We start from the raw sequence: 10,875 nt of genomic DNA, 5'->3' as shown, positions 1-10,875 counted from the left end.
ACATCAAGTTATGCCAATGCACCACCCCTGAAGCCTTCTTACCAGTGTTGCTGGCGGGACGTTCTCATTGGCTGCTGTTCCAGTAGTGTGTATATTCTTTTCTCTGTGTCCCCCTCTCTGCTTCTCACTCTTCACCTGGATATTTCCCACTCGATTTTAATGAGAAAGCTCAGAAATTACCTCCTTCACAAAAAAACTCAAATTTCCTGACCAAATTTATGAATCTCTAGGGGACCTAAAATAAAACACTTTGTTGGAAAGCTCACAGGGAGAGATGTGAGAAAGAAAGCAGGCAAGGGCCCTGAGGATTGGAAAGGCAATGCCTACAGAAGGTTGAGGGGACAATGCCGTAGTAGGACAGGAGGCACTGTGATGGTGGCTGACCGTGGGGACCCCGTGTTAAGGGGCTGAAGAGTAAATCTCAATGGGTGTCTGATCAGACAGTGGGGAGGTGGAAGCTCTTTCACATCTTGTGTGAAAGATGAGCACAAGAAGAAGATAAAGAAAGAAAAATATGCTAGTTGGAATGAAGGAATAGGAGAGATGGCAGGACTGTGGTTGGGGTCAAAATTTGAGCTTTGGAAAAGTTTAAAGCAATTTCCAATGCCAGTGGCCATGGTGATGACAGTGTCAGGTAGAGAGCAGAGGAAAATTGGATCAGTGGGAGAAGCTGAGTCATTCTGACTAGGGCTCCATACTCATCAAAGTTGTGGGTGTAGCCAGGGTGGTGAGTGGAATGACCGCAGATGCTAAGAAGACTGGAGAAGCCTGAATCTGGGGTCCTGGAAGAGCTGCCTGAATCTCCCCCAAGGTCATCGCAGAACAGTCACTTTGTTTATACCCATTTTCAGAGCTAGAAGAAAATTTATTCATTTATTCAGTTTGAATAAAAAACTCTTCATATCATCTCAATAGGATTAACATAATCAAACACCTAATTCTTTCACCCTTCAGGATAGCATTAGGCTCGTTGTCAGCAGATCTTTTCGGTGGTAGAGGAAGATCTTCTCTGTAAGCTCCCCCAGAATCGCCCCAATATGCGCCAGTCAGACATATTCAGCATCACTCATTTTTATTACTCCTTCCCATTAAAGCTGCCAATCATGCCAGGATTATATAACTGTTTATTTAAAAGAAAAACAGAGTTCCTTGTAAAATAAAGTTCATAACAGAATTCTTTTTGTTAAAACCAAGGAGCTCATTTGAATATGACTTTCCTAAGAATAATGCTGGGACTTTATAATCTCTTGCTTATTAAACAAATAATTTGTTCTAATTTATTGAAAAAGTGAACATTACGGCCTATACTGGAACAGGAAACTATTAAAATGAGATGATATTAGTTCAAGGTGGTGTGGGGCAGGGTTGCGGGAGGCAGCTCTTGATGGGTTTTTGTCGTTCTCTGCGATTTGATTTTGAATAAAGAGGTTCATTCTGATCCAGTGACAGAGGTTGGAGCAAGCTTCTGTGCTACGTCCGGTCACTGTGGCAGGACACGGCTGTCATCGCCTGGAAAAATGGTTCACAATTCAGGACAACTTTGGTAGAATGATGGTACTACTCAGAATCAACAGAAGACCCTTCACACTGGACAGTCCCAAGGCAGAACTTTGAGAGTAAGGAGAGAGACCAGATACACATGGAGGAGAACGAGCATTTCATACCCTGACGTCTGACACGCCCCTGAAACGGCAGGCTTTGGGTGGTGGTTTGCAAGGCGGACATTGATCCGCTCCCCCTGAGTTGGTGCACGTGAGGATGTCTATACGTTTCCATTACACTGACTTTAGATTTCTTTAGGCAAATAACTATGAAAAAGTCATCTGACAATTCCAAAAAGAAAAATGTGTGAAGTGACTCGGAAGTGGCCCATGAAAGAATTATGGTGCTGCCTCCGATTTGAGAAGCACAGACAATACGGGGCTGGCAGAAGTCTGTTCGAGACAGGCAGCGTGGTTCCAGTCTGGGAATTAAAAGGGCACCCGCTAAATCTGTCAAGAGACACTTTCAAGATGTAGCACCAAAGAATTATATCACAAAGGTCACTCAGAGAAATACGAGTGTCACAAAGTTAAGTACATCTAGGGAAGATCAGATAATGGGGAATATCTTTCTTCAGAGCTGAAATGATAGATTGCAAAAATGGTAAAGTGAAACACATGGCAGATATAAAGGGAAATCAAGACGATGGGGAAAAAATAAAATAGTAGGGTAATACAATAGAAGTGAAGCTGTAGAAATCATAAAAGAAATGCTTGGAAACAACAGTGAAACTTATTGAATAAAGTGAAATTTATTCAGAACATTCAGATGGCAAGATTCAGAAAAATAACCCATGGAGTGGCATTCTGGCTGATTGCAAGATGCTGTGAAGAATACATTTAAAAAATTGTCATATGTTCTCATAGAACACCATATGAATAATTTAACAGGAATGCCACGATTTATGAAAAGAGTATTATCAGTGAAATGTTAATGCCAGCCTCAAGAATTTGTCTGTTAGGTGATGTTTTGGTTCTAATCTACATAATTACTTATATTTACCAACCCCACGCCAAAAATAGAACAGAAAAATTTAAGGAGAACCTTAGAATGTGAGACGAAATCTAAGATTTATTTTGATTACTCAGAACCTGTATTACCTGCTAATTGAACTATTCCTGCAACATCGCCTGATTGACCAGACTCCTGCTTTGCTATCTGCACTTCTCCCTGGCCAGCACTAACAGGATTTCTGTGTGTCACCCATGGGTTTTTTTGCATATCATCTCAGTGGGAACACCTCTGCCACTAGGCAAGCCATCACGGACCCGACTTTCTTAGAGGAGGAAAATGAAAACAATTCAGCATCCACTATAAGTGCCAAGTGACATGGCCTTTAGCCCTATACTAGGAGGGCTGTCCTGTGATGGATACTGGCTAGATGTAATCCTGGGAACATTTACCAAGGCCACTGACCACTTGGTGAGGGAACATGCTGGATTGCATCTTATTTCCGACATTAACAACACTAGCATATGTACAGGTGGCCATTTAGCTCCTAGCCTGGACAGCTGGTCAAAATCACCAGAGGAGCAGTGCCAGTTCTTTATTGAACAGCACGGAGAGAAGGTTGGAATTAGTTGTTTGACTCCCGTCTCAGTGATTTTGTCTTTGCCAACCTTTTAAAATTGTGGCTAGTACGTCACGCTCTTGTTCCATAACACACACCTCCTTCTTAGGAAGAGCATTGGCTCCTGGAGCTGGAGCATGTGGATGAGACATTGGATCCTTGATTCATTCTTTTGCAACCTTTTGCCCAAAGCTAATCTGTGCTTTATCCACTGATGCAAAGATAATTCAATTTATGGGCTGTTATGCAAGCATTCATTGAACTTTATGGGACTCTTAAAAATCAGCCGTTGTGCTTATAAAGGTAACTGAAGCAATGGAGGAAATTGCTTATAATGTTGCCTTGTTGATATTGTTCTTTCAAAAATTCATATGTAGATAAGCTTAATATTTCTATCGCCTCATACTAGCTGGACATGTTTCCTAAGATAAAACCAGTTCTTTCTGTCTCTCTCTCTCTCTTTTTTTTTCCTGGCAAGGAAGATTTACCCTGAGCCAACATCTGTTGCCAATCTCCCTCTTTGTTTGCGTGACCAATATTAGCCCTGAGCTAACGTCTGTGTCAGTCTTTCTCTATTTTGTATGTGGGTCGTGACTACAGCATGGCTTCATGAGTGGTGTAGGTCTGCTCCTGGTATCCAAACCAGTGAACCCAGGCCATCAAAGTGGGGCATGCTGAACTTAACGACTATGCCATGGTGCCAGCCCCCACTTTCTGTCTCTTAAAAAGAAAAAAACCAGATTGTTAAGGGGGATAAACCTGGATGAGGTTCCACAAAGACAAATACTCTAAAATTAATGGATGGCAGCCTGTTTCCCCCAAATGCCCTCTACCTTGGTCTGAAGGAATTATTCACAGACGGAATTCCTAGTTCTTTGGAAATCAATGCCGTGTAAACATTACTTGATTTAATTCATAATGCTTGAACCATGTGCTTCTTCATCTACCATAAAACTAACAGAGACTAGATAAAATTAAATTGTATACACAAGTACTAACGAATAAATTAAATATATAAGTTCCAACAAAATCCATAATTTATTGTAGCTTAACAATTGTGTCTTGATAACAAGTGAAGTGTCCCTTCCTGCTTATAGTATCTTTTGGAAAGTAAGCTCATGGCGATTTTTCATGTCCTACATGCTGTGCCATAGAAAAGAGTAGGCTAGCTTTCCCTTAGAGAGGAAATACAGGATTTCAGCACATAAAGAAACACTGAAAAAATAATTTATGTATCTTTCAAGGTCTGCAATGGTAAAAACAATCATAACCCAGTTTTTATAACAGATGTAGGCTGTATTGGAAAAGACAGCAGAAATCCTTTCCTAATATATAAATCACTTGCTTGTAAAGTTTGGGAATGTTATCTTTTTTTCTTCCTCTTCTTTATTTAAATAAGCCCACGTGGATGACAGAGACTCCATTGCTTATTCCACAAAACGACTCACTGTTTCACCTAGAAGATCGTACTTCCTATCCCCATGAGGGAAATAAGAAAGAACTGGGCAAAGTATATCACTTCCATAGCGACAAGAAAAGAAATCCTCTTTTATGGTTTCATTCCTTGCATACAGTGTGTGAGGTTAACCGTCTGCTGGCTCAGAGCTGGATGTGTGGTACCCACCGCATACTCGACCTGACCCACAGCAGCCAGAACTGATGCATCACGGCCCTCTTTCCTCCTGAGCCTTTTGTCAGTCACCCCCAAGTCCTGTCACCAAGGCGTTCCAAGCACCCAACAGCAGGGGCTGACACGTTGCATGTACCCTAGGGATTGCTGTGAGATTGTCATTTTTGCCAAACACTCTCAAGACTAGCCATCGTGCTTGCCATCCCTGGTGACCTCCACCCCACCAGCTATCTAGCCCCAGCTCCCCCTCATCCGCCCCATCACCAGGATCCCTACCTCCTACTGGCTCCACCAGCTACTCTCCTTCCCACTCTCAAAGCCCCCACTGGGTCGAGAATTCCTTCTATGCTCAACTTCTCTTCCTTTCCCCTTCACCTCTTGTCTTAACCGACACTTGCCAATTCCAGAAGACACCATGTCCTCTGCAGCACTCTCAGGGGTGGCTATGTTTTCCCTCACACGCTACGTGAAACACTGACCACGTGCCTGGCCCTGTTCTTAACACTTGACATATGTTAACCTATTTCATCCCCTCCATAGCCCCATTTTACAGATGAGGAAATGTGACACTAGGGGGAGAGAGCCTTCTTTTCCTTTGTTGCAGCCTGGGGACTATTGCTCTTCCAGTCCCTTGAAATATTCGGCTCCGTTGATGTGTGTGCCTCAAAGTCTACGATGCTATGCTCTTACTGTGGTCACGCACAGGTCTCCTGGACACTTCCTATCACTGAAGTTTCAGCCTCTGGTTTGCTCTCTTGTCACTACCAGTCTCCTGAAGACTTGAACCGCCGTGTAGAAAAAGGAGCCAACAGCTCAGGCTCTCACTGCTTGTATCTCATTACCCACAATAGTCACTTCCTCCAGCCCAGCCAGTTATCCCCTCCCAAGGCCATAAATCTGGAGCTTGTCATACATGATAACTAAACCCTGTCTAGAATTTCAAATCCAAACATCCTACTTTTGCTCAACACTCCCTATTTTTCTAAGCAATGCTTTCATCCAACTAGAACTTTCAATCTACTAATTCCATGACTTATTTTAAAAAAAGAACTCTAATTGTTTAAAGTTTAATTTAAAAAATGAGTTGCATTCTCATGACTTAAAAATGAATGAAAAAATAACAGCTAGACAGTGTAAAATGTCTCCATCCTGTAATCTTCTTCCCTCTGCTCAGTTCTCAGTCACACACCCCAGGACCACACAGGCCAGCAGTTAGCTTAGTTTCTTGAGTAAACTTTCAAAATTTCTCTTTGTATATTCTGGCCAATGCAAACAGACATTCCTAATGTCTTCTAGTCCTTTAATAGTTTCTAGTTTATAATTAAATATTTGACCCGTTGGAAGTTATCCTGGGCTGTGTTGTGAAGAATGGATCTAATATTATTATTTTCATACGTCAACCCAGTTGTCCCAATACGACTTATTGAAAAGTCTATTTTGGCTCTCTTGTTTTAATTGCCCCATTAACATTTCCATGGAAATATTCCAAATGCATTGCGATGTATTTCCTCTATTTTTTTGTTTCCTGTGCCAGTACCGCAATATTTTAATGACAGAGATTGTATCTTGTATTTTGAGATCTCATAGAGCCATTCATCTTCCAGTGCTTTTTCTCTTATATTATTTCTTCATCTTATCTTTCCATGCAGGCTTTAACATCATCTGGTTTTATTGCTCCCAAAGTAACTGTTGGAATATTTTTTTTGTCATATGTGAAATTTGTAAATTAAATTATAAGCAATTGATATATCTTTAATTTCGAGTATTTCTGTTTAAGAACTTGGGATGTCTTTTCCTACATTCAGTTCTTTTCCTGTTCTTCAATAAATGTTTCAAAGTTTACTTCAAGTAGATATTGCTTATTTCCTCTTAAATTTTTTCCTAGTTATCTTATATTTGGGTTTATTATTTTAAATGGGGACTTTTCCTTCATAGATGCTAGTTATATGTATTAATTAGTTTTATACATTGTACAATTTCTAAATATTGATCTTGTTTCCAATAGTATTTCAGCTGATTCCCTTAGTTTGCTCCAGGTAACATATCTTTACATAGTGAGAGTGTTATCTCTTCTTTTCCAATTATTCCATCTCTATTTATTTTTCTCTTATATAATTGCATTAGCTAGCACCTCTCACGCATTGTTAAATGATTTTGGCAATAGTGAGCATAATGATAGTCGAATGAATGACACAAATGTATCATCAATCTCATTTACAAATATTAGTGCAAATCCCAAATGAAAATTGTGCAAACATAGGGGCTGGCCCCATGGCCGAGTGGTTAAGTTCACGTGCTCCGCTGCAGGCGGCCCAGTGTTTCGTTGGTTCGAATCCTGGGCGCGGACATGGCACTGCTCATCAGACCACACTGAGGCAGCATCCCACATGCCACAACTAGAAGAACCCACAACGAAGAATATACAACTATGTACTGGGGGGCTTTGGGGAGAAAAAGGAAATAATAAAATCTTAAAAAAAAAAAAAAGAAAATTGTGCAAACATAAAGAATACACACACAATCATTTAATAATCAGATGGTGCTGATTCTAGATGTCAGGATGGTTGAATATCAGGAAATTTATTAATCTAACCCATAATGTTGAAATATCTAAGGGGAAAAAATTATGCCCATCTCCATAGATGCTGACAGGCATTTGGAAACATTCAACAACCGTTCATGATTTTAGAAAAATTAATAAATTAAGAACAGATGGCCATTTCCTAATTGATAGAATGTACCTACCTGTGCCCAAAAGCCAGGATTATCCTCAATAGTTAAGCACAAGAAGCACCACAGACCCTGATGTTTTATTTGCTCTAGTCTACGGGCCATTTTAGCGATTATCCCATGATCACATATGAAGAAAATATCCCCTCTCTTATAAGGATATAGTATTTGTTCTGGATAAAGCAGATATACATTATTAACGATATTATTAGGACTTTGATATTGTCTTACTTTGAACTTGGCCTGTCATGGACAAAAAGGAATGAACTGAAATGCCCGCTCCTCGTGTTTCTTCTATTTCTTCTTGCAGTGCCTGCAGCTTCTGCTTCATTGATACGGTCACTGTGCTGTTTCACGCATAGATGTTCCTAACTGCTATGCCTTGCCCATCAACATTCATTTTTATATTATAGTTCCTCTTTGTTTTCTGTCTTGTTTAATGGTCTCACCTAAACTGTTTGTTTTGTCTGATATTAAAATTACACTTCTGCTCTTTTTCTTTTTTCCTTGCTTAGATTTGCCTCTTCTTTTGTTTTCAGTCTTTCTAGAATCACATTGTTTTAAGTGGAACAGCATAAATTTGGATTTTACTTTGTGATTTCATTTAATTAAAAAATATGTTTATTTGTGTTTACCAAAATAGGAAACATGTTTGCTATTACTTTTGTCATATTATTCTGTGTATTTCTTATTTTCATAGAATTTAAAGTCTTTAATTTACGTTCAGTTTTCTTTGTGCTTTTCTGCAAACAGATTTTCTGATATTTAGAAAGGCTGATATTTTTCGTTTGTTTTAGTGGTTACCTTTGTATTGATAATTTTATATAAAACCCTTCAGCCTTTAATTACTTATGCAGCATCTATTAGTCCCCTTGTAAAAGCAATGATAAAGATAGCATCTTTTCATTGTCTTACCCATCCTCTATTGGCAACAATTTTAATCAATAATATTATCTTTCTTAGCATTGCCATTATTCTAATAAATATATTTATATTTTACTTAATGTTCCCCTTAAAAAGGTATCCTAGTCACAAAATTGTACTATTTTTTTTCTCTTCTGTGCACTCTTTGCTAGCTGACCCATTTCACATTGTGGAAGTGCATCCCACTGTCATATCTTCAGTCGCTATACCAGGTCATGTAGTCTTCATTCCATGCATTCCAGGTTTACAGCTAACCTTTGGGTTCAGTTTCCATAGTCATTTCTTGATGGGCTGAAGTTCTTCATCTGGTAGTTTCCTTATGTGGAGCTTATGGGGAAAAATATCCCCTCATTCTTGTCAAAACTAGACAATAATTTTTACAGGATCGTCTCATTTGGATAAAAAATGTGACCTATAAAAGCAGATTCAAATTGTTTTCATTTCAGAAAAAAAAATTCTTAAAACAGACATATACGCAGAAAACTGTCTCTCTCTGTGGCAAAGAGGATTTGGGATTTGGGGGTTTTCTCTTTTGATTTTGTGGCTTCTGGAAAGTCTCTTTTTGTTTCAAAGGAAATTTTCTTCTATTTCTTTTGTTTTATCTCCTACTTTTAGTAACTCCAGTAATGACTGGATTGGATTTCCATAAAAATTTTAGCTCAGCTGTTGATTTCAACAAAAATACCTGTAGAGATTTTGGTTAGAATTACTTTGAATCTATAACTCAATTAGGGAAAATTGATATCTTAAAAAAATTCAGACTTTCAGTTAATGAACAATATCTTTTTTAGTCTTTCTTTGATTTATATCTTCAAAGTTTATAATTTTTATCGTAAAAATTTTGCACAAATTTTGTGTAGACTTCTCATTAAGCATTTCAAGTTTTTAGTCTTATTGCAAATTGTGTTTTCTTCAAAATTTTCAGCATCTAATTGTTCACTGTGATTCTGTAAAAGTACAGTTGATTTTTGTATATTACCTTCTATACGGCAATGTTGCTGAACTCACATATTATACCTAGTAGTGTTTTTGTAGATACTTTGGAATTTCTGGCATAGATAATCATATAGTCTATGAATAGAGATAATTTTAGTTCTTCCTTTCAATCTTCTGTAATGTCAACTTGTTTCTTTTTCTTGTCATATTGTATTGGATAGTTTCTTCCCTATGATATTTTGGTAGGCAGAATGAACCCCTCATCCAAGAAAAAGATCTCCATACCCTAATTGCCAGAATTTGTGAATATGAGACCTTAAGTAACAAAAGGGACTTTGCAGATATGATTAAGAGTATGGACCTTGAGATAAAGATGTGTCTTGGATTATCTAAGTGGACCTAATCTAATCACTGAGTCTTTAAAATTATAGGAGTCCTTTCAGGTAAGATTACATGGGTGAGAAGGAAGTAAAAAGGGAAGAGATCTAAAGTGTAAGAGTCACTCGGCACACCATTGGTGACTCTGAACATGGAGAAATGGGGACATGTGCCAAGGAATGTGGCGGCCTCACTAGGAAAGTGGAAACAGCCCTCAATGGACAGTCAGAAAGAATATAGAGACCTCAGTCCTACATCTACAAGAAACTAAATTCCTCCAACACCTCGAATAAGCAGGAAATGGATTCTCTCCTATGGCTTCCAGTAAGGAACAAGGCCCTGCTGACACCTTGATTTTAGCTCAGTGGATCTGTGTCAGACTTCTGACTCACAGATATATAAAATAATAAGTATAGGTTGTGCTAAGCCACTATATTTTTGGTAATTTGTTGCAACAGCAATAGAAAACTAACATAGATCTTTAATAGGAATGGTGATAGGGGACGTCCTTGCTTTATTCTCAATCTTAGGGGAAAGTATTCGGTCTTTTACCCTTAAGTCTGATGTCAGCTGTGGTTCTTTGTAGATACCCCTTCTCAGTTTAAGGATGTCTTTTACCAGGAATGGCTGTTGGAATTTGTCTGCATATGGAGATGATGACATGGGTTTTCTCTTCTAGCATATCAATATAGTGAATTACATTGATCAATTTACAAATATTGAACCAGCCTTGCATCACTGGGACAAGCTCTACTCCATCATGATTTATGGTCCTGGACTTCCTTGCTTATATTTTGTTAAATACTTCTGTGAGTACATTCATTAGGGTTGTTAATCTATGTTTTTCTTTTCTTGGAATATCTTTGTCTGGTTTTGATATCAGTATAATGCTGGACTCATAAATAAGTTGGGAAATTTTCTCCATCTTTTATTTTCTGGAAGAAGTTATATAGAACTGGTATTATTTCTTCCTCACATGTGCCAATAGACACTTGGGTCCAGAATTTTATTTGTAGGAATATTTTAAACTAAAAATTCAATTTCCTTAATAGATATTGTACTATTCAGGTAATTTATTCTTGTTAAATGAGCTTTGATAGTTCGTATCATTCATCAAATCTATTTAACTTATGACTTTTTGTGTATCTTTAGTAATGTCACCTTA

The sequence above is a fragment of the Equus przewalskii genome, chromosome 20 (genome assembly GCF_037783145.1).
Source record: "Equus przewalskii isolate Varuska chromosome 20, EquPr2, whole genome shotgun sequence".
NCBI classification, from domain to species: Eukaryota; Metazoa; Chordata; class Mammalia; order Perissodactyla; family Equidae; genus Equus; species Equus przewalskii.
Note: the sequence above shows the minus strand (reverse complement) of the source record.